The following is a 24156-nucleotide window of genomic DNA, read 5'->3' on the forward strand; positions in this document are numbered from 1 at the left end:
TTAAAGCCAATGCCTGTAGTGGTGCCATAGGTTTAGATAAAGAACCAGGACTGAAGCAGATTTTGAGAGCTTTTGTGTGATGATAAATTGTGTAGACTTAGGATATCCAGACCTTGTACGTTTTCCAATGCGTAGCTATCATGTGTTGTACTATAGAATCAATACATTTTGTAAAAAAAAGTGCTTGTAAAGGGGTATACACTTCTGGGTGAATTAATTCTGTGTTTTCCTGTTTACTGTAAAAAAGTTGGGATTTTTTGGTATAGTTTTCAATTTTGTTTTATGCTTACACACATTTCATGTTAATGTTGTACTCTTATTTGATTTTGATTGGCTGTGTATAATCATGGAGATTTTATCTAGATTCTTTTACTATATTTTATATGTTATTCTGTTACATTGAAGTTAGATGTACCTCAAATCATTATAGTTACATTGGTAATATGGTGAGATTGCTATCATATCACTGTGTCATTTCCATTATGTTCATCTAATTTCCAATGGAGATGTCTGGTCAGAAGTGGTTTGTTTGGTTCAGTTGCTGTGCCCTCCTTGGATATTGGTGCTTCATGTGAAGTGGAATAACTTAGGGTAGGTCCCTTTAGCTGGATTTGGTAAGGGCAATAAAGAGAGATGTAATGCTTATGTTATTGCTCCTCTCTCTCAAGGTAAAATTGTGTGGTCTGAGATGGTATCAGGTTTGTTTTGGAGAAATACCACAGACCAATAACCTTGAAAGGTATTGGGAATAAAGAGGTCTGCTTTTTTCAAAATTCTGTGTAGGTGTCATAGTATGGCGCCATTTGTTGGTTAGGAAGTCATCTGATTTGATTTTAGTGATGGTGTTCACTGTGTTTTTTTAGTCTTTGAAACCAGTGACTCCACAGGGACTTGGTTTTGGTAAATTTGTCACCAGTCTCTACTTCTGTGTACCAGAGTAGTATGTGATATCTGATAGCCAGGGGTTTGAAACAATTTTTTTAAGAATTCTGTACTGACTGGATTTCCGGATTATGAGGTCCTAGGCTATAGGAACTTTAGTATTTGCTGCTATTTACAATAAGTGACACATAAGATTGGTAAAGACACCAATTTTGGAGATGGAGAGGCAAGGCTGAAGGGGAGGAGGAGGCCTTTATTTGAACATAACAATTCTTGTGTTGTTATGTTCAAAAGTCTTATCTAGTAAGTTTCCCATAGGAAGGTATTGGGAATAGAGACATATTTTTTTTTCAAAATTCCATGTAGGTGTCGTGGTATGGCACCATTTGCTTGTTAGGAAGTCATATGGGTTTATTTTACATGATGGTGTTCATTATGTTATTTTAGTCTTTGAAGCCAGTGACTCCATAGGGGCTTGTTTTTTTATTAAATTTGCCACCAGTCTCTACTTATTTGTCCCAGAGTAGTATGTGATATCTCATAGGCAGGGATTTGAAACTATTTTTTTAAGAATTCTGGACTGACTGGTTTCCTGGATGATGAGGTCTTAGGCTATGGGAACTTTACTGTCTGCTGATTTTTATAATAAGTAACGCAAAGAATTGGTAAAGACACCAATTTTTGAGATGGAGAGGAAAGGCTGATGGGGAGGAGGAGGCCTTTATTTGAAGATAACAATTCTTGTGTTGTTATGTTCAAAAGTCTTATCTAGTAAGTTTCCCATAGCTCGCTATCTTTTTTTCCAAATTCTTCATGTACCCACTATCTGACAAATATAATTGACGTAGCATTATTTACTCACCTAATATACCAAGAGCTGTTTTACAAATGGTTGGAGACTCATATGTATATTGGGCTTAAAGCCAATGCCTGTAGTGGTGCCATAGGTTTAGATAAAGAACCAGGACTGAAGCAGATTTTGAGAGCTTTTGTGTGATGATAAATTGTGTAGACTTAGGATATCCAGACCTTGTACGTTTTCCAATGCGTAGCTATCATGTGTTGTACTATAGAATCAATACATTTTGTAAAAAAAAGTGCTTGCAAAGGGGTATACACTTCTGGGTGAATTAATTCTGTGTTTTCCTGTTTACTGTAAAAAAGTTGGGATTTTTTGGTATAGTTTTCAATTTTGTTTTATGCTTACACACATTTCATGTTAATGTTGTACTCTTATTTGATTTTGATTGGCTGTGTATAATCATGGAGATTTTATCTAGATTCTTTTACTATATTTTATATGTTATTCTGTTACATTGAAGTTAGATGTACCTCAAATCATTATAGTTACATTGGTAATATGGTGAGATTGCTATCATATCACTGTGTCATTTCCATTATGTTCATCTTTTTTCCAATGGAGATGTCTGGTCAGAAGTGGTTTGTTTGGTTCAGTTGCTGGGCCCTCCTTGGATATTGGTGCTTCATGTGAAGTGGAATAACTTAGGGTAGGTCCCTTTAGCTGGATTTGGTCAGGGCAATAAAGAGAGATGTAATGCTTATGTTATTGCTCCTCTCTCTCAAGGTAAAATTGTGTGGTCTGAGATGGTATCAGGTTTGTTTTGGAAAAATACCACAGACCAATAACCTTGAAAGGTATTGGGAATAAAGAGGTCTGCTTTTTTCAAAATTCTGTGTAGGTGTCATAGTATGGCGCCATTTGCTGGTTAGGAAGTCATCTGATTTGATTTTAGTGATGGTGTTCACTGTGTTTTTTTAGTCTTTGAAACCAGTGACTCCACAGGGTCTTGGTTTTGGTAAATTTGTCACCAGTCTCTACTTCTGTGTACCAGAGTAGTATGTGATATCTGATAACCAGGGGTTTGAAACTATTTTTTTAAGAATTCTGTACTGACTGGATTTCCGGATTATGAGGTCCTAGGCTATAGGAACTTTAGTATTTGCTGCTATTTACAATAAGTGACACAAAAGATTGGTAAAGACACAAATTTTGGAGATGGAGAGGCAAGGCTGAAGGGGAGGAGGAGGCCTTTATTTGAACATAACAATTCTTGTGTTGTTATGTTCAAAAGTCTTATCTAGTAAGTTTCCCATAGGAAGGTATTGGGAATAGAGACATATTTTTTTTTCAAAATTCCATGTAGGTGTCGTGGTATGGCACCATTTGCTTGTTAGGAAGTCATATGAGTTTATTTTACATGATGGTGTTCATTATGTTATTTTAGTCTTTGAAGCCAGTGACTCCATAGGGGCTTGTTTTTTTATTAAATTTGCCACCAGTCTCTACTTATTTGTCCCAGAGTAGTATGTGATATCTCATAGGCAGGGATTTGAAACTATTTTTTTAAGAATTCTGGACTGACTGGTTTCCTGGATGATGAGGTCTTAGGCTATGGGAACTTTACTGTCTGCTGATTTTTATAATAAGTAACGCAAAGAATTGGTAAAGACACCAATTTTTGAGATGGAGAGGAAAGGCTGAAGGGGAGGAGGAGGATTTTATTTGAAGATAACAATTCTTGTGTTGTTATGTTCAAAAGTCTTATCTAGTAAGTTTCCCATAGCTCGCTATCTTTTTTTCCAAATTCTTCATGTACCCACTATCTGACAAATATAATAGAAGTAGCATTATTTACTCACCTAATATACCAAGAGCTGTTTTACAAATGGTTGGAGACTCATATGTATATTGGGCTTAAAGCCAATGCCTGTAGTGGTGCCATAGGTTTAGATAAAGAACCAGGACTGAAGCAGATTTTGAGAGCTTTTGTGTGATGATAAATTGTGTAGACTTAGGATATCCAGACCTTGTACGTTTTCCAATGCGTAGCTATCATTTGTTGTACTATAGAATCAATACATTTTGTAAAAAAAAAAGTGCTTGTAAAGGGGTATACACTTCTGGGTGAATTAATTCTGTGTTTTCCTGTTTATTGTAAAAAAGTTGGAAATTTTTTGGTATAGTTTTCAATTTTGTTTTATACTTGCACACATTTCATGTTAATGTTGTACTCTCATTTGATTTTGATTGGCTGTGTATAATCATTGAGATTTTATCTAGATTCTTTTACTATATTTTATATGTTATTCTGTTACATTGAAGTTAGATGAACCTCAAATCATTATAGTTACATTGGTAATATGGTGAGATTGCTATCATATCACTGTGTCATTTCCATTATGTTCATCTAATTTCCAATGGAGATGTCTGGTCAGAAGTGGTTTGTTTGGTTCAGTTGCTGGGCCCTCCTTGGATATTGGTGCTTCATGTGAAGTGGATTAACTTAGGGTAGGTCCCTTTAGCTGGATTTGGTCAGGGCAATAAAGAGAGATGTAATGCCTATGTTATTGCTCCTCTCTCTCAAGGTAAAATTGTGTGGTCTGAGATGGTATCATGTTTGTTTTGGAGAAATACCACAGACCAATAACCTTGAAAGGTATTGGGAATAAAGAGGTCTGCTTTTTTCAAAATTCTGTGTAGGTGTCATAGTATGGCGCCATTTGCTGGTTAGGAAGTCATCTGATTTGATTTTAGTGATGGTGTTCACTGTGTTTTTTTAGTCTTTGAAACCAGTGACTCCACAGGGACTTGGTTTTGGTAAATTTGTCACCAGTCTCTACTTCTGTGTACCAGAGTAGTATGTGATATCTGATAGCCAGGGGTTTGAAACAATTTTTTTAAGAATTCTGTACTGACTGGATTTCCGCATTATGAGGTCCTAGGCTATAGGAACTTTAGTATTTGCTGCTATTTACAATAAGTGACACATAGGATTGGTAAAGACACCAATTTTGGAGATGGAGAGGAAAGGCTGAAGGGGAGGAGGAGGCCTATATTTGAAGATAACAATTCTTGTGTTGTTATGTTCAAAAGTCTTATCTAGTAAGTTTCCCATAGGAAGGTATTGGGAATAGAGACATATTTTTTTTTCAAAATTCCATGTAGGTGTCGTGGTATGGCACCATTTGCTTGTTAGGAAGTCATATGAGTTTATTTTATATGATGGTGTTCATTATGTTATTTTAGTCTTTGAAGCCAGTGACTCCATAGGGGCTTGTTTTTTGATTAAATTTGCCACCAGTCTCTACTTATTTGTCCCAGAGTAGTATGTGATATCTCATAGGCAGGGATTTGAAACTATTTTTTTAAGAATTCTGGACTGACTGGTTTCCTGGATGATGAGGTCTTAGGCTATGGGAACTTTACTGTCTGCTGATTTTTATAATAAGTAACGTAAAGAATTGGTAAAGACACCAATTTTGGAGATGGAGAGGAAAGGCTGAAGGGGAGGAGGAGGCCTTTATTTGAAGATAACAATTCTTGTGTTGTTATGTTCAAAAGTCTTATCTAGTAATTTTCCCATAGCTCGCTATCTTTTTTTCCAAATTCTTCATGTACCCACTATCTGACAAATATAATTGAAGTAGCATTATTTACTCACCTAATATACCAAGAGCTGTTTTACAAATGGTTGGAGACTCATATGTATATTGGGCTTAAAGCCAATGCCTGTAGTGGTGCCATAGGTTTAGATAAAGAACCAGGACTGAAGCAGATTTTGAGAGCTTTTGTGTGATGATAAATTGTGTAGACTTAGGATATCCAGACCTTGTACGTTTTCCAATGCGTAGCTATCATGTGTTGTACTATAGAATCAATACATTTTGTAAAAAAAAGTGCTTGTAAAGGGGTATACACTTCTGGGTGAATTAATTCTGTGTTTTCCTGTTTACTGTAAAAAAGTTGGGATTTTTTGGTATAGTTTTCAATTTTGTTTTATGCTTACACACATTTCATTTTAATGTTGTACTCTTATTTGATTTTGATTGGCTGTGTATAATCATGGAGATTTTATCTAGATTCTTTTACTATATTTTATATGTTATTCTGTTACATTGAAGTTAGATGTACCTCAAATCATTATAGTTACATTGGTAATATGGTGAGATTGCTATCATATCACTGTGTCATTTCCATTATGTTCATCTAATTTCCAATGGAGATGTCTGGTCAGAAGTGGTTTGTTTGGTTCAGTTGCTGGGCCCTCCTTGGATATTGGTACTTCATGTGAAGTGGAATAACTTAGGGTAGGTCCCTTTAGCTGGATTTGGTCAGGGCAATAAAGAGAGATGTAATGCTTATGTTATTGCTCCTCTCTCTCAAGGTAAAATTGTGTGGTCTGAGATGGTATCATGTTTGTTTTGGAGAAATACCACAGACCAATAACCTTGAAAGGTATTGGGAATAAAGAGGTCTGCTTTTTTCAAAATTCTGTGTAGGTGTCATAGTATGGCGCCATTTGCTGGTTAGGAAGTCATCTGATTTGATTTTAGTGATGATGTTCACTGTGTTTTTTTAGTCTTTGAAACCAGTGACTCCACAGGGACTTGGTTTTGGTAAATTTGTCACCAGTCTCTACTTCTGTGTACCAGAGTAGTATGTGATATCTGATAGCCAGGGGTTTGAAACTATTTTTTTAAGAATTCTGTACTGACTGGATTTCCGGATTATGAGGTCCTAGGCTATAGGAACTTTAGTATTTGCTGCTATTTACAATAAGTGACACATAAGATTGGTAAAGACACCAATTTTGGAGATGGAGAGGCAAGGCTGAAGGGGAGGAGGAGGCCTTTATTTGAAGATAACAATTCTTGTGTTGTTATGTTCAAAAGTCTTATGTAGTAAGTTTCCCATAGGAAGGTATTGGGAATAGAAACATATTTTTTTTTTCAAAATTCCATGTAGGTGTCGTGGTATGGCACCATTTGCTTGTTAGGAAGTCATATGAGTTTATTTTACATGATGGTGTTCATTATGTTATTTTAGTCTTTGAAGCCAGTGACTCCATAGGGACTTGTTTTTTGATTATATTTGCCACCAGTCTCTACTTATTTGTCCCAGAGTAGTATGTGATATCTCATAGGCAGGGATTTGAAACTATTTTTTTAAGAATTCTGGACTGACTGGATTCCTGGATGATGAGGTCTTAGGCTATGGGAACTTTACTGTCTGCTGATTTTTATAATAAGTAACGCAAAGAATTGGTAAAAACACCAATTTTGGAGATGGAGAGGAAAGGCTGAAGGGGAGGAGGAGGCCTTTATTTGAAGATAACAATTCTTGTGTTGTTATGTTCAAAAGTCTTATCTAGTAAGTTTCCCATAGGAAGGTATTGGGAATAGAGACATATTTTTTTTTTCAAAATTCCATGTAGGTGTCGTGGTATGGCACCATTTGCTTGTTAGGAAGTCATATTAGTTTATTTTACATGATTGTGTTCATTATGTTATTTTAGTCTTTGAAGCCAGTGACTCCATAGGGACTTGTTTTTTGATTACATTTGCCACCAGTCTCTACTTATTTGTCCCAGAGTAGTATGTGATATCTCATAGGCAGGGATTTGAAACTATTTTTTTAAGAATTCTGGACTGACTGGTTTCCTGGATGATGAGGTCTTAGGCTATGGGAACTTTACTGTCTGCTGATTTTTATAATAAGTAACGTAAAGAATTGGTAAAGACACCAATTTTGGAGATGGAGAGGAAAGAATGAAGGGGAGGAGGAGGCCTTTATTTGAAGATAACAATTCTTGTGTTGTTATGTTCAAAAGTCTTATCTAGTAAGTTTCCCATAGCTCGCTATCTTTTTTTCCAAATTCTTCATGTACCCACTATCTGACAAATATAATTGAAGTAGCATTATTTACTCACCTAATATATCAAGAGCTGTTTTACAAATGGTTGGAGACTCATATGTATATTGGGCTTAAAGCCAATGACTGTAGTGGTGCCATAGGTTTAGATAAAGAACCAGGACTGAAGCAGATTTTGAGAGCTTTTGTGTGATGATAAATTGTGTAGACTTAGGATATCCAGACCGTGTACGTTTTCCAATGCGTAGCTATCATGTGTTGTACTATAGAATCAATACATTTTGTAAAAAAAACTGCTTGTAAAGGGGTATACACTTCTGGGTGAATTAATTCTGTGTTTTCCTGTTTATTGTAAAAAAGTTGGAAATTTTTTGGTATAGTTTTCAATTTTGTTTTATACTTGCACACATTTCATGTTAATGTTGTACTCTCATTTGATTTTGATTGGCTGTGTATAATCATGGAGATTTTATCTAGATTCTTTTACTATATTTTATATGTTATTCTGTTACATTGAAGTTAGATGTACCTCAAATCATTATAGTTACATTGGTAATATGGTGAGATTGCTATCATATCACTGTGTCATTTCCATTATGTTCATCTAATTTCCAATGGAGATGTCTGGTCAGAAGTGGTTTGTTTGGTTCAGTTGCTGGGCCCTCCTTGGATATTGGTGCTTCATGTGAAGTGGAATAACTTAGGGTAGGTCCCTTTAGCTGGATTTGGTCAGGGCAATAAAGAGAGATGTAATGCTTATGTTATTGCTCCTCTCTCTCAAGGTAAAATTGTGTGGTCTGAGATGGTATCAGGTTTGTTTTGGAGAAATACCACAGACCAATAACCTTGAAAGGTATTGGGAATAAAGAGGTCTGCTTTTTTCAAAATTCTGTGTAGGTGTCATAGTATGGCGCCATTTGCTGGTTAGGAAGTCACCTGATTTGATTTTAGTGATGGTGTTCACTGTGTTTTTTTAGTCTTTGAAACCAGTGACTCCACAGGGACTTGGTTTTGGTAAATTTGTCACCAGTCTCTACTTCTGTGTACCAGAGTAGTATGTGATATCTGATAGCCAGGGGTTTGAAACTATTTTTTTAAGAATTCTGTACTGACTGGATTTCCGGATTATGAGGTCCTAGGCTATAGGAACTTTAGTATTTGCTGCTATTTACAATAAGTGACACATAAGATTGGTAAAGACACCAATTTTGGAGATGGAGAGGCAAGGCTGAAGGGGAGGAGGAGGCCTTTATTTGAAGATAACAATTCTTGTGTTGTTATGTTCAAAAGTCTTATCTAGTAAGTTTCCCATAGGAAGGTATTGGGAATAGAGACATATTTTTTTTTTTCAAAATTCCATGTAGGTGTCGTGGTATGGCACCATTTGCTTGTTAGGAAGTCATATGAGTTTATTTTACATGATTGTGTTCATTATGTTATTTTAGTCTTTGAAGCCAGTGACTCCATAGGGACTTGTTTTTTGATTACATTTGCCACCAGTCTCTACTTATTTGTCCCAGAGTAGTATGTGATATCTCATAGGCAGGGATTTGAAACTATTTTTTTAAGAATTCTGGACTGACTGGTTTCCTGGATGATGAGGTCTTAGGCTATGGGAACTTTACTGTCTACTGATTTTTATAATAAGTAACGCAAAGAATTGGTAAAGACACCAATTTTGGAGATGGAGAGGAAAGGCTGAAGGGGAGGAGGAGGCCTTTATTTGAAGATAACAATTCTTGTGTTGTTATGTTCAAAAGTCTTATCTAGTAAGTTTCCCATAGCTCGCTATCTTTTTTTCCAAATTCTTCATGTACCCACTATCTGACAAATATAATAGAAGTAGCATTATTTACTCACCTAATATTCCAAGAGCTGTTTTACAAATGGTTGGAGACTCATATGTATATTGGGCTTAAAGCCAATGCCTGTAGTGGTGCCATAGGTTTAGGTAAAGAACCAGGACTGAAGCAGATTTTGAGAGCTTTTGTGTGATGATAAATTGTGTAGACTTACGATATCCAGACCTTGTACGTTTTCCAATGCGTAGCTATCATGTGTTGTACTATAGAATCAATACATTTTGGAAAAAAAAGTGCTTGTAAAGGGGTATACACTTCTGGGTGAATTAATTCTGTGTTTTCCTGTTTATTGTAAAAAAGTTGGGATTTTTTGGTATAGTTTTCAATTTTGTTTTATACTTGCACACATTTCATGTTAATGTTGTACTCTCATTTGATTTTGATTGGCTGTGTATAATCATGGAGATTTTATCTAGATTATTTTACTATATTTTATATGTTATTCTGTTACATTGAAATTAGATGTACCTCAAATCATTATAGTTACATTGGTAATATGGTGAGATTGCTATCATATCACTGTGTCATTTCCATTATGTTCATCTAATTTCCAATGGAGATGTCTGGTCAGAAGTGGTTTGTTTGGTTCAGTTGCTGGGCCCTCCTTGGATATTGGTGCTTCATGTGAAGTGGAATAACTTAGGGTAGGTCCCTTTAGCTGGATTTGATCAGGGCAATAAAGAGAGATGTAATGCTTGTGTTATTGCTCCTCTCTCTCAAGGTAAAATTGTGTGGTCTGAGATGGTATCATGTTTGTTTTGGAGAAATACCACAGACCAATAACCTTGAAAGGTATTGGGAATAAAGAGGTCTGCTTTTTTCAAAATTCTGTGTAGGTGTCATAGTATGGCGCCATTTGCTGGTTAGGAAGTCATCTGATTTGATTTTAGTGATGGTGTTCACTGTGTTTTTTTAGTCTTTGAAACCAGTGACTCCACAGGGACTTGGTTTTGGTAAATTTGTCACCAGTCTCTACTTCTGTGTACCAGAGTAGTATGTGATATCTGATAGCCAGGGGTTTGAAACTATTTTTTTAAGAATTCTGTACTGACTGGATTTCCGGATTATGAGGTCCTAGGCTATAGGAACTTTAGTATTTGCTGCTATTTACAATAAGTGACACATAAGATTGGTAAAGACACCAATATTGGAGATGGAGAGGCAAGGCTGAAGAGGAAGAGGAGGCTTTTATTTGAAGATAACAAATCCTTTGTTGTTATGTTCAAAAGTCTTATCTAGTAAGTTTCCCATAGGAAGGTATTGGGAATAGAGACATATTTTTTTTTCAAAATTCCATGTAGGTGTCGTGGTATGGCACCATTTGCTTGTTAGGAAGTCATATGAGTTTATTTTACATGATGGTGTTCATTATGTTATTTTAGTCTTTGAAGCCAGTGACTCCATAGGGACTTGTTTTTTTATTAAATTTGCCACCAGTCTCTACTTATTTGTCCCAGAGTAGTATGTGATATCTCATAGGCAGGGATTTGAAACTATTTTTTTAAGAATTCTGGACTGACTGGTTTCCTGGATGATGAGGTCTTAGGCTATGGGAACTTTACTGTCTGCTTATTTTTATAATAAGTAACGCAAAGAATTGGTAAAGACACCAATTTTGGAGATGGAGAGGAAAGGCTGAAGGGGAGGAGGAGGCCTTTATTTGAAGATAACAATTCTTGTGTTGTTGTGTTCAAAAGTCTTATCTAGTAAGTTTCCCATAGCTCGCTATCTTTTTTTCCAAATTCTTCATGTACCCACTATCTGACAAATATAATAGAAGTAGCATTATTTACTCACCTAATATTCCAAGAGCTGTTTTACAAATGGTTGGAGACTCATATGTATATTGGGCTTAAAGCCAATGCCTGTAGTGGTGCCATAGGTTTAGATAAAGAACCAGGACTGAAGCAGATTTTGAGAGCTTTTGTGTGATGATAAATTGTGTAGACTTAGGATATCCAGACCTTGTACGTTTTCCAATGCATAGCTATCATGTGTTGTACTATAAAATCAATACATTTTGTAAAAAAAAGTGCTTGTAAAGGGGTATATACACTTCTGGGTGAATTAATTCTGTGTTTTCCTGTTTACTGTAAAAAAGTTGGGATTTTTTGGTATAGTTTTCAATTTTGTTTTATACTTGCACACATTTCATGTTAATGTTGTACTCTCATTTGATTTTGATTGGCTGTGTATAATCATGGAGATTTTATCTAGATTCTTTTACTATATTTTATATGTTATTCTGTTACATTGAAGTTAGATGTACCTCAAATCATTATAGTTACATTGGTAATATGGTGAGATTGCTATCATATCACTGTGTCATTTCCATTATGTTCATCTAATTTCCAATGGAGATGTCTGGTCAGAAGTGGTTTGTTTGGTTCAGTTGCTGGGCCCTCCTTGGATATTGGTGCTTCATGTGAAGTGGAATAAGTTAGGGTAGGTCCCTTTAGCTGAATTTGGTCAGGGCAATAAAGAGAGATGTAATGCTTATGTTATTGCTCCTCTCTCTCAAGGTAAAATTGTGTGGTCTGAGATGGTATCATGTTTGTTTTGGAGAAATACCACAGACCAATAACCTTGAAAGGTATTGGGAATAAAGAGGTCTGCTTTTTTCAAAATTCTGTGTAGGTGTCATAGTATGGCGCCATTTGCTGGTTAGGAAGTCATCTGATTTGATTTAAGTGATGGTGTTCACTGTGTTTTTTTTAGTCTTTGAAACCAGTGACTCCACAGGGACTTGGTTTTGGTAAATTTGTCACCAGTCTCTACTTCTGTGTACCAGAGTAGTATGTGATATCTGATAGCCAGGGGTTTGAAACTATTTTTTTAAGAATTCTGTACTGACTGGATTTCCGGATTATGAGGTCCTAGGCTATAGGAACTTTAGTATTTGCTGCTATTTACAATAAGTGACACATAAGATTGGTAAAGACACCAATATTGGAGATGGAGAGGCAAGGCTGAAGGGGAGGAGGAGGCCTTTATTTGAAGATAACAATTCCTTTGTTGTTATGTTCAAAAGTCTTATCTAGTAAGTATCCCATAGAAAGGTATTGGGAATAGAGACATATTTTTTTTTCAAAATTCCATGTAGGTGTCGTGGTATGGCACCATTTGCTTGTTAGGAAGTCATATAAGTTTATTTTACATGATGGTGCTCATTATGTTATTTTAGTCTTTGAAGCCAGTGACTCCGTAGGGACTTGTTTTTTTATTAAATTTGCCACCAGTCTCTACTTATTTGTCCCAGTGTAGTATGTGATATCTCATAGGCAGGGATTTGAAACTATTTTTTTATGAATTCTGGACTGACTGGTTTCCTGGATGATGAGGTCTTAGGCTATGGGAACTTTACTGTCTGCTGATTTTTATAATAAGTAACGCAAAGAATTGGTAAAGACACCAATTTTGGAGATGGAGAGGAAAGGCTGAAGGGGAGGAGGAGGCCTTTATTTGAAGATAACAATTCTTGTGTTGTTATGTTCAAAAGTCTTATCTAGTAAGTTTCCCATAGGAAGGTATTGGGAATAGAGACATATTTTTTTTTCAAAATTCCATGTAGGTGTCGTGGTATGGCACCATTTGCTTGTTAGGAAGTCATATGAGTTTATTTTACATGATGGTGTTCATTATGTTATTTTAGTCTTTGAAGCCAGTGACTCCATAGGGACTTGTTTTTTGATTAAATTTGCCACCAGTCTCTACTTATTTGTCCCAGAGTAGTATGTGATATCTCATAGGCAGGGTTTTGAAACTATTTTTTTAAGAATTCTGGACTGACTGGTTTCCTGGATGATGAGGTCTTAGGCTATGGGAACTTTACTGTCTGCTGATTTTTATAATAAGTAACGCAAAGAATTTGTAAAGACACCAATTTTGGAGATGGAGAGGAAAGGCTGAAGGGGAGGAGGAGGCCTTTATTTGAAGATAACAATTCTAGTGTTGTTATGTTCAAAAGTCTTATCTAGTAAGTTTCCCAGAGCTCGCTATCTTTTTTTCCAAATTCTTCATGTACCCACTATCTGACAAATATAATAGAAGTAGCATTATTTACTCACCTAATATACCAAGAGCTGTTTTACAAATGGTTGGAGACTCATATGTATATTGTGCTTAAAGCCAATGCCTGTAGTGGTGCCATAGGTTTAGATAAAGAACCAGGACTGAAGCAGATTTTGAGAGCTTTTGTGTGATGATAAATTGTGTAGACTTAGGATATCCAGACCTTGTACGTTTTCCAATGCGTAGCTATCATGTGTTGTACTATAGAATCAATACATTTTGTAAAAAAAAAGTGCTTGTAAAGGGGTATACACTTCTGGGTGAATTAATTCTGTGTTTTCATGTTTATTGTAAAAAAGTTGGACATTTTTTGGTATACTTTTCAATTTTGTTTTATACTTGCACACATTTCATGTTAATGTTGTACTCTCATTTGATTTTGATTGGCTGTGTATAATAATGGAGATTTTATCTAGATTCTTTTACTATATTTTATATGTTATTCTGTTACATTGAAGTTAGATGTACCTCAAATCATTATAGTTACATTGGTAATATGGTGAGATTGCTATCATATCACTGTGTCATTTCCATTATGTTCATCTAATTTCCAATGGAGATGTCTGGTCAGAAGTGGTTTGTTTGGTTCAGTTGCTGGGCCCTCCTTGGATATTGGTGCTTCATGTGAAGTGGAATAACTTAGGGTAGGTCCCTTTAGCTGGATTTGGTCAGGGCAATAAAGAGAGATGTAATGCTTATGTTATTGCTCCTCTCTCTCAAGGTAAAATTGTGTGATCTGAGATGGTATCATGTTTGTTTTGGAGAAATACCACAGACCAATAACCTTGAAAGGTATTGGGAATAAAGAGGTCTGCTTTTTTCAAAATTCTGTGTAGGTGTCATAGTATTGCGCCATTTGCTGGTTAGGAAGTCATCTGATTTGATTTTAGTGATGATGTTCACTGTGTTTTTTTAGTCTTTGAAACCAGTGACTCCACAGGGACTTGGTTTTGGTAAATTTGTCACCAGTCTCTACTTCTGTGTACCAGAGTAGTATGTGATATCTGATAGCCAGGGGTTTGAAACTATTTATTTAAGAATTCTGTACTGACTGGATTTCCGTATTATGAGGTCCTAGGCTATAGGAACTTTAGTATTTGCTGCTATTTACAATAAGTGACACATAAGATTAGTAAAGACACCCATTTTGGAGATAGAGAGGCAAGGCTGAAGGGGAGGAGGAGGCCTTTATTTGAAGATAACAATTCTTGTGTTGTTATGTTTAAAAGTCTTATCTAGTAAGTTTCCCATAGGAAGGTATTGGGAATAGAGACATATTTTTTTTTCAAAATTCCATGTAGGTGTCGTGGTATGGCACCATTTGTTTGTTAGGAAGTCATATGAGTTTATTTTACATGATGGTGTTCATTATGTTATTTTAGTCTTTGAAGCCAGTGACTCCATAGGGGCTTGTTTTTTGATTACATTTGCCACCAGTCTCTACTTATTTGTCCCAGAGTAGTATGTGATATCTCATAGGCAGGGATTTGAAACTATTTTTTTAAGAATTCTGGACTGACTGGTTTCCTGGATGATGAGGTCTTAGGCTATGGGAACTTTACTGTCTGCTGATTTTTATAATAAGTAACGCAAAGAATTGGTAAAGACACCAATTTTGGAGATGGAGAGGAAAGGCTGAAGGGGAGGAGGAGGCCTTTATTTGAAGATAACAATTCTTGTGTTGTTATGTTCAAAAGTCTTATCTAGTAAGTTTCCCATAGCTCGCTATCTTTTTTTCCAAATTCTTCATGTACCCACTATCTGACAAATATAATTGAAGTAGCATTATTTACTCACCTAATATTCCAAGAGCTGTTTTACAAATGGTTGGAGACTCATATGTATATTGGGCTTAAAGCCAATGCCTGTAGTGGTGCCATAGGTTTAGATAAAGAACCAGGACTGAAGCAGATTTTGAGAGCTTTTGTGTGATGATAAATTGTGTAGACTTAGGATATCCAGACCTTGTACGTTTTCCAATGCGTAGCTATCATGTGTTGTACTATAGAATCAATACATTTTGTAAAAAAAAGTGCTTGTAAAGGGGTATACACTTCTGGGTGAATTAATTCTGTGTTTTCCTGTTTATTGTAAAAAAGTTGGACATTTTTTGGTATAGTTTTCAATTTTGTTTTATACTTTCACACATTTCATGTTAATGTTGTACTCTCATTTGATATTGATTGGCTGTGTATAATCATGGAGATTTTATCTAGATTCTTTTACTATATTTTATATGTTATTCTGTTACATTGAAGTTAGATGTACCTCAAATCATTATAGTTACATTAGTAATATGGTGAGATTGCTATCATATCACTGTGTCATTTCCATTATGTTCATCTAATTTCCAATGGAGATGTCTGGTCAGAAGTGGTTTGTTTGGTTCAGTTGCTGGGCTCTCCATGGATATTGGTGCTTCATGTGAAGTGGAATAACTTAGGGTAGGTCCCTTTAGCTGGATTTGGTCAGGGCAATAAAGAGAGATGTAATGCTTATGTTATTGCTCCTCTCTCTCAAGGTAAAATTGTGTGGTTTGAGATGGTATCATGTTTGTTTTGGAGAAATACCACAGACCAATAAACTTGAAAGGTAATGGGAATAAAGAGGTCTGCTTTTTTCAAAATTCTGTGTAGGTGTCATAGTATGGCGCCATTTGCTGGTTAGGAAGTCATCTGATTTGATTTTAGTGATGGTGTTCACTGTGTTTTTTTAGTCTTTGAAACTAGTGACTCCACAGGGACTTGGTTTTGGTAAATTTGTCACCAGTCTCTACTTCTGTGTACCAGAGTAGTATGTGATATCTGATAGCCAGGGGTTTGAAACTATTTTTTTAAGAATTCTGTACTGACTGGATTTCCGGATTATGAGGTCCTAGGCTATAGGAACTTTAGTATTTGCTGCTATTTACAATAAGTGACACATAAGATTGGTAAAGACACCAATTTTGGAGATGGAGAGGCAAGGCTGAAGGGGAGGAGGAGGCCTTTATTTGAAGACAACAATTCTTGTGTTGGTATGTTCAAAAGTCTTATCTAGTAAGTTTCCCATAGAAAGGTATTGGGAATAGAGACATATTTTTTTTTTCAAAATTCCATGTAGGTGTCGTGGTATGGCACCATTTGCTTGTTAGGAAGTCATATAAGTTTATTTTACATGATGGTGTTCATTATGTTATTTTAGTCTCTGAAGCCAGTGACTCCATAGGGACTTGTTTTTTGATTACATTTGCCACCAGTCTCTACTTATTTGTCCCAGAGTAGTATGTGATATCTCATAGGCAGGGATTTGAAACTATTTTTTTAAGAATTCTGGACTGACTGGTTTCCTGGATGATGAGGTCTTAGGCTATGGGAACTTTACTGTCTGCTGATTTTTATAATAAGTAACGCAAAGAATTGGTAAAGACACCAATTTTGGAGATGGAGAGGAAAGGCTCAAGGGGAGTAGGAGGCCTTTATTTGAAGATAACAATTCTTGTGTTATGTTCAAAAGTCTTATCTAGTAAGTTTCCCATAGCTCGCTATATTTTTTTTCAAATTCTTCATGTACCCACTATCTGACAAATATAATAGAAGTAGCATTATTTACTCACCTAATATACCAAGAGCTGTTTTACAAATGGTTGGAGACTCATATGTATATTGGGCTTATAGCCAATGCCTGTAGTGGTGCCATAGGTTTAGATAAAGAACCAGGACTGAAGCAGATTTTGAGAGCTTTTGTGTGATGATAAATTGTGTAGACTTAGGATATCCAGACCTTGTACGTTTTCCAATGCGTAGCTATCATGTGTTGTACTATAGAATCAATACATTTTATTAAAAAAAAAGTGCTTGTAAAGGGGTATACACTTCTGGGTGAATTAATTCTGTGTTTTCCTGTTTACTGTAAAAAAGTTGGGATTTTTTGGTATAGTTTTCAATTTTGTTTTATACTTGCACACATTTCATGTTAATGTTGTACTCTCATTTGATTTTGATTGGCTGTGTATAATCATGGAGATTTTATCTAGATTATTTTACTATATTTTATATGTTATTCTGTTACATTGAAGTTAGATGTACCTCACATCATTATAGTTACATTGGTAATATGGTGAGATTGCTATCATATCACTGTGTCATTTCCATTATGTTCATCTAATTTCCAATGTTGATGTCTGGTCAGAAGTGGTTTGTTTGGTTCAGTTGCTGGGCCCTCCTTGGATATTGGTGCTTCATGTGAAGTGGAATAACTTAGGGTAGGTCCCTTTAGCTGGATTTGGTCAGGGCAATAAAGAGAGATGTAATGCTTATGTTATTGCTCCTCTCTCTCAAGGTAAAATTGTGTGGTCTGAGATGGTATCAGGTTTGTTTTGGAGAAATACCACAGACCAATAACCTTGAAAGGTATTGGGAATAAAGAGGTCTGCTTTTTTCAAAATTCTGTGTAGGTGTCATGGTATGGCGCCATTTGCTGGTTAGGAAGTCATCTGATTTGATTTTAGTGATGGTGTTCACTGTGTTTTTTTAGTCTTTGAAACCAGTGACTCCACAGGGACTTGGTTTTGGTAAATTTGTCACCAGTCTCTACTTCTGTGTACCAGAGTAGTATGTGATATCTGATAGCCAGGGGTTTGAAACTATTTTTTTAAGAATTCTGTACTGACTGGATTTCCGGATTATGAGGTCCTAGGCTATAGGAACTTTAGTATTTGCTGCTATTTACAATAAGTGACACAAAAAATTGGTAAAGACACAAATTTTGGAGATGGAGAGGCAAGGCTGAAGGGGAGGAGGAGGCCTTTATTTGAACATAACAATTCTTGTGTTGTTATGTTCAAAAGTCTTATCTAGTAAGTTTCCTATAGGAAGGTATTGGGAATAGAGACATATTTTTTTTTCAAAATTCCATGTAGGTGTCATGGTATGGCACCATTTGCTTGTTAGGAAGTCATATGAGTTTATTTTACATGATGGTGTTCATTATGTTATTTTAGTCTTTGAAGCCAGTGACTCCATAGGGACTTGTTTTTTGATTAAATTTCCACCAGTCTATACTTATTTGTCCCAGAGTAGTATGTGATATCTCATAGGCAGGGATTTGAAACTATTTTTTTAAGAATTCTGGACTGACTGGTTTCCTCCATGGTGAGGTCTTAGGCTATGGGAACTTTACTGTCTGCTGATTTTTATAATAAGTAACGCAAAGAATTGGTAAAGACACCAATTTTGGAGATGGAGAGGAAAGGCTGAAGGGGAGGAGGAGGCCTTTATTTGAAGATAACAATTCTTGTGTTGTTATGTTTAAAAGTCTTATCTAGTAAGTTTCCCATAGCTCGCTATCTTTATTTCCAAATTCTTCATGTACCCACTATCTGACAAATATAATAGAAGTAGCATTATTTACTCACCTAATATTCCAAGAGCTGTTTTACAAATGGTTGGAGACTCATATGTATATTGGGCTTAAAGAGGCTCTGTCACCAGATTTTGCAACCCCTATCTGCTATTGCAGCAGATAGGCGCTGCAATGTAGATTACAGTGACGTTTTTATTTTTAAAAAACGAGCATTTTTGGCCAAGTTATGACCATTTTCGTATTTATGCAAATGAGGCTTGCAAAAGTACAACTGGGCGTGTTGAAAAGTAAAAGTACAACTGGGCGTGTATTATGTGCGTACATCGGGGCGTTTTTACTACTTTTACTAGCTGGGCGTTGTGTATAGAAGTATCATCCACTTCTCTTCAGAACGCCCAGCTTCTGGCAGTGCAGCACTGTGACGTCACTCACAGGTCCTGCATCGTGTCGGCACCAGAGGCTACAGTTGATTCTGCAGCAGCATCAGCATTTGCAGGTAAGTAGCTACATCGACTTACCTGCAAACGCTGATGCTGCTGCAGAATCATCTGTAGCCTCTGGTGCCGACACGATGCAGGACCTGTGAGTGACGTCACAGTGCTGCACTGCCAGAAGCTGGGCGTTGTGAAGAGAAGTGGATGATACTTCTCATCAGAGCGCCCAGCTAGTAAAAGTAGTAAACACGCCCCGATGTACGCACATAATACACGCCCAGTTGTACTTTTACTTTTCAACACGCCCAGTTGTACTTTTGCAAGCCTCATTTGCATAAATAAGAAAATGGTCATAACTTGGCCAAAAATGCTCGTTTTTAAAAAATAAAAACGTTACTGTAATCTACATTGCAGCGCCTATCTGCTGCAATAGCAGATAGGGGTTGCAAAATCTGGTGACAGAGCCTCTTTAAAGCCAATGCCTGTAGTGGTGCCATAGGTTTAGATAAAGAACCAGGACTGAAGCAGATTTTGAGAGCTTTTGTGTGATGATAAATTGTGTAGACTTAGGATATCCAGACCTTGTACGTTTTCCAATGCGTAGCTATCATGTGTTGTACTATAGAATCAATACATTTTGTAAAAAAAAGTGCTTGTAAAGGGGTATACACTTCTGGGTGAATTAATTCTGTGTTTTCCTGTTTATTGTAAAAAAGTTGGACATTTTTTGGTATAGTTTTCAATTTTGTTTTATACTTGCACACATTTCATGTTAATGTTGTACTCTCATTTGATTTTGATTGGCTGTGTATAATCATGGAGATTTTATCTAGATTATTTTACTATATTTTATATGTTATTCTGTTACATTGAAGTTAGATGTACCTCAAATCATAGTAGTTACATTGGTAATATGGTGAGATTGCTATCATATCACTGTGTCATTTCCATTATGTTCATCTAATTTCCAATGGAGATGTCTGGTCAGAAGTGGTTTGTTTGGTTCAGTTGCTGGGCCCTCCTTGGATATTGGTGCTTCATGTGAAGTGGAATAACTTAGGGTAGGTCCCTTTTGCTGGATTTGGTCAGGGCAATACAGAGAGATGTAATGCTTATGTTATTGCTCCTCTCTCTCAAAGTAAAATTGTGTGGTCTGAGATGGTATCATGTTTGTTTTGGAGAAATACCACAGACCAATAACCTTAAAAGGTATTGGGAATAAAGAGGTCTGCTTTTTTCAAAATTCTGTGTAGGTGTCATAGTATGGCGCCATTTGCTGGTTAGGAAGTCATCTGATTTTATTTTAGTGATGGTGTTCACTGTTTTTTTTTTAGTCTTTGAAACTAGTGACTCCACAGGGACTTGGTTTTGGTAAATTTGTCACCAGTCTCTACTTCTGTGTACCAGAGTAGTATGTGATATCTGATAGCCGGGGGTTTGAAACTATTTTTTTAAGAATTCTGTACTGACTGGATTTCCGGATTATGAGGTCCTAGGCTATAGGAACTTTAGTATTTGCTGCTATTTACAATAAGTGACACATAAGATTGGTAAAGACACCAATTTTGGAGATGGAGAGGCAAGGCTGAAGGGGAGGAGGAGGCCTTTATTTGAAGATAACAATTCTTGTGTTGTTATGTTCAAAAGTCTTATCTAGTAAGTTTCCCATAGGAAGGTATTGGGAATAGAGACATATTTTTTTTTCAAAATTCCATGGAGGTGTCGTGGTATGGCACCATTTGCTTGTTAGGAAGTCATATGAGTTTATTTTACATGATTGTGTTCATTATGTTATTTTAGTCTTTGAAGCCAGTGACTCCATAGGGACTTGTTTTTTTATTAAATTTGCCACCAGTCTCTACTTATTTGTCCCAGAGTAGTATGTGATATCTCATAGGCAGGGATTTGAAACTATTTTTTTAAGAATTCTGGACTGACTGGTTTCCTGGATGATGAGGTCTTAGGCGATGGGAAATTTACTGTCTGCTGATTTTTATAATAAGTAACGCAAAGAATTGGTAAAGACACCAATTTTGGAGATGGAGAGGAAAGGCTGAAGGGGGGGAGGAGGCCTTTATTTGAAGATAACAATTCTTGTGTTGTTATGTTCAAAAGTCTTATCTAGTAAGTTTCCCATAGCTCGCTATCTTTTTTTCCAAATACTTCATGTACCCACTATCTTACAAATTTAATTGAAGTAGCATTATTTACTCACCTAATATACCAAGAGCTGTTTTACAAATGGTTGGAGACTCATATGTATATTGTGCTTAAAGCCAATGCCTGTAGTGGTGCCATAGGTTTAGATAAAGAACCAGGACTGAAGCAGATTTTGAGAGCTTTTGTGTGATGATAAATTGTGTAGACTTAGGATATCCAGACCTTGTACGTTTTCCAATGCGTAGCTATCATGTGTTGTACTATAGAATCAATACATTTTGTTAAAAAAAAGTGCTTGTAAAGGGGTATACACTTCTGGGTGAATTAATTCTGTGTTTTCCTGTTTACTGTAAAAAAGTTGGGATTTTTTGGTATAGTTTTCAATTTTGTTTTATGCTTACACACATTTCATTTTAATGTTGTACTCTTATTTGATTTTGATTGGCTGTGTATAATCATGGAGATTTTATCTAGCTTCTTTTACTATATTTTATATGTTATTCTGTTACATTGAAGTTAGATGTACCTCAAATCATTATAGTTTCATTGGTAATATGGTGAGATTGCTATCATATCACTGTGTCATTTCCATTATGTTCATCTAATTTCCAATGGAGATGTCTGGTCAGAAGTGGTTTGTTTGGTTCAGTTGCTGGGCCCTCCTTGGATATTGGTGCTTCATGTGAAGTGGAATAACTTAGGGTAGGTCCCTTTAGCTGGATTTGGTCAGGGCAATAAAGAGAGATGTAATGCTTATGTTATTGCTCCTCTCTCTCAAGGTAAAATTTTGTGGTCTGAGATGGTATCATGTTTGTTTTGGAGAAATACCACAGACCAATAACCTTGAAAGGTATTGGGAATAAAGAGGTCTGCTTTTTTCAAAATTCTGTGTAGGTGTCATAGTATGGCGCCATTTGCTGGTTAGGAAGTCATCTGATTTGATTTTAGTGATGGTGTTCACTGTGTTTTTTTAGTCTTTGAAACCAGTGACTCCACAGGGACTTGGTTTTGGTAAATTTGTCACCAGTCTCTACTTCTGTGTACCAGAGTAGTATGTGATATCTGATAGCCAGGGGTTTGAAACAATTTTTTTAAGAATTCTGTACTGACTGGATTTCCGGATTATGAGGTCCTAGGCTATAGGAACTTTAGTATTTGCTGCTATTTACAATAAGTGACACATAAGATTGGTAAAGACACCAATTTTGGAGATGGAGAGGCAAGGCTGAAGGGGAGGAGGAGGCCTTTATTTGAAGATAACAATTCTTGTGTTGTTATGTTCAAAAGTCTTATGTAGTAAGTTTCCCATAGGAAGGTATTGGGAATAGAAACATATTTTTTTTTTCAAAATTCCATGTAGGTGTCGTGGTATGGCACCATTTGCTTGTTAGGAAGTCATATGAGTTTATTTTACATGATGGTGTTCATTATGTTATTTTAGTCTTTGAAGCCAGTGACTCCATAGGGACTTGTGTTTTGATTAAATTTGCCACCAGTCTCTACTTATTTGTCCCAGAGTAGTATGTGATATCTCATAGGCAGGGATTTGAAACTATTTTTTTAAGAATTCTGGACTGACTGGTTTCCTGGATGATGAGGTCTTAGGCTATGGGAACTTTACTGTCTGCTGATTTTTATAATAAGTAACGCAAAGAATTGGTAAAGACACCAATTTTGGAGATGGAGAGGAAAGGCTGAAGGGGAGGAGGAGGCCTTTATTTGAAGATAACAATTCTCGTGTTGTTATGTTCAAAAGTCTTATCTAGTAAGTTTCCCATAGCTCGCTATCTTTTTTTCCAAATTCTTCATGTACCCACTATCTGACAAATATAATTGAAGTAGCATTATTTACTCACCTAATATACCAAGAGCTGTTTTACAAATGGTTGGAGACTCATATGTATATTGGGCTTAAAGCCAATGCCTGTAGTGGTGCCATAGGTTTAGATAAAGAACCAGGACTGAAGCAGATTTTGAGAGCTTTTGTGTGATGATAAATTGTGTAGACTTAGGATATCCAGACCTTGTACGTTTTCCAATGCGTAGCTATCATGTGTTGTACTATAGAATCAATACATTTTGTAAAAAAAAAAGTGCTTGTAAAGGGGTATACACTTCTGGGTGAATTAATTCTGTGTTTTCCTGTTTACTGTAAAAAAGTTGGGATTTTTTGGTATCGTTTTCAATTTTGTTTTATACTTGCACACATTTCATGATAATGTTGTACTCTCATTTGATTTTGATTGGCTGTGTATAATCATGGAGATTTTATCTAGATTCTTTTACTATAGTTTATATGTTATTCTGTTACATTGAAGTTAGATGTACCTCAAATCATTATAGTTACATTGGTAATATGGTGAGATTGCTATCATATCACTGTGCCATTTCCATTATGTTCATCTAATTTCCAATGGAGATGTCTGGTCAGAAGTCTTTTGTTTGGTTCAGTTGCTGGGCCCTCCTTGGATATTGGTGCTTCATGTGAAGTGGAATAACTTAGGGTAGGTCCCTTTAGCTGGATTTGGTCAGGGCAATAAAGAGAGATGTAATGCTTATGTTATTGCTCCTCTCTCTCAAGGTAAAATTGTGTGATCTGAGATGGTATCATGTTTGTTTTGGAGAAATACCACAGACCAATAACCTTTAAAGGTATTGGGAATAAAGAGGTCTGCTTTTTTCAAAATTCTGTGTAGGTGTCATAGTATGGCGCCATTTGCTGGTTAGGAA

Source organism: Rhinoderma darwinii, assembly GCF_050947455.1.
Source record: "Rhinoderma darwinii isolate aRhiDar2 chromosome 2 unlocalized genomic scaffold, aRhiDar2.hap1 SUPER_2_unloc_18, whole genome shotgun sequence".
NCBI lineage: Eukaryota > Metazoa > Chordata > Amphibia > Anura > Rhinodermatidae > Rhinoderma > Rhinoderma darwinii.